General features: G+C 46.6%; 1 non-coding gene across 1 annotated transcript; it reads right to left on the bottom strand.

Annotated features, from left to right (window-relative positions):
• Nucleotides 1-279: 279 nt before the first annotated feature.
• LOC136156723 (U6 spliceosomal RNA) lies at nucleotides 280-383 on the bottom strand. Its single transcript, XR_010661209.1, has one exon. It is a non-coding gene; the product is annotated as a U6 spliceosomal RNA (small nuclear RNA).
• Between the last annotated feature and the right edge of the window lie 201 nt (nucleotides 384-584).

The raw sequence follows: 584 nt of genomic DNA, 5'->3' as shown, positions 1-584 counted from the left end.
TACCTGCTGGGTATTTCTCTGCCTTTTCATCTTCTTTAGATTGCTGGGTTTGGGGTGGCTGTTTGTATTCTGGTAGTCTGTGGTTCCTTTTTATTGTGGAGGTTTCTCCCAGTATGCGGGGCTGGATGTTTGGCTTGTCGAGGTTTGCCAGTTAGAGAAGCTTGTGTTGGTGTTCTGGTGGGTGGAGCTGGATTTTTTCTCTCTGGAGTGCAATGAAGTGTCCAGTAGTGAGTTTTGAGATGGGTCTATGGGTTTGGTGTGACTTTGGGCAGCCTGTATACAAATATGGAATGCTTCACGAAATTGCATGTCATCCTTGCACAAGGGCCATGCTAATCTTCTCTGTATCGTTCCAATTTTAGTATATGTGTGAGCAGTGGCCCTGAGTTTTTAAATCGTTGGCTTGGTGATTGAACTCAATCTCCAGTTCCTCTCCACTTCTTGAAGTTGAGCGTGGGGCTGAGAGTTCCAATGCTCTAATCAGGTGGCCTGGTTCTTCTGGGCCCAGCCTTCATCCTGAAGCTACCAAACCCCTCTCTGCTGTGAATCATCACCATGAAGCCCCTCATTAACATAAACTCAAG

Source organism: Muntiacus reevesi, chromosome 1 (genome assembly GCF_963930625.1).
Source record: "Muntiacus reevesi chromosome 1, mMunRee1.1, whole genome shotgun sequence".
Taxonomy (NCBI): domain Eukaryota; kingdom Metazoa; phylum Chordata; class Mammalia; order Artiodactyla; family Cervidae; genus Muntiacus; species Muntiacus reevesi.
This window is presented reverse-complemented; position numbering and strand designations above follow the sequence as displayed.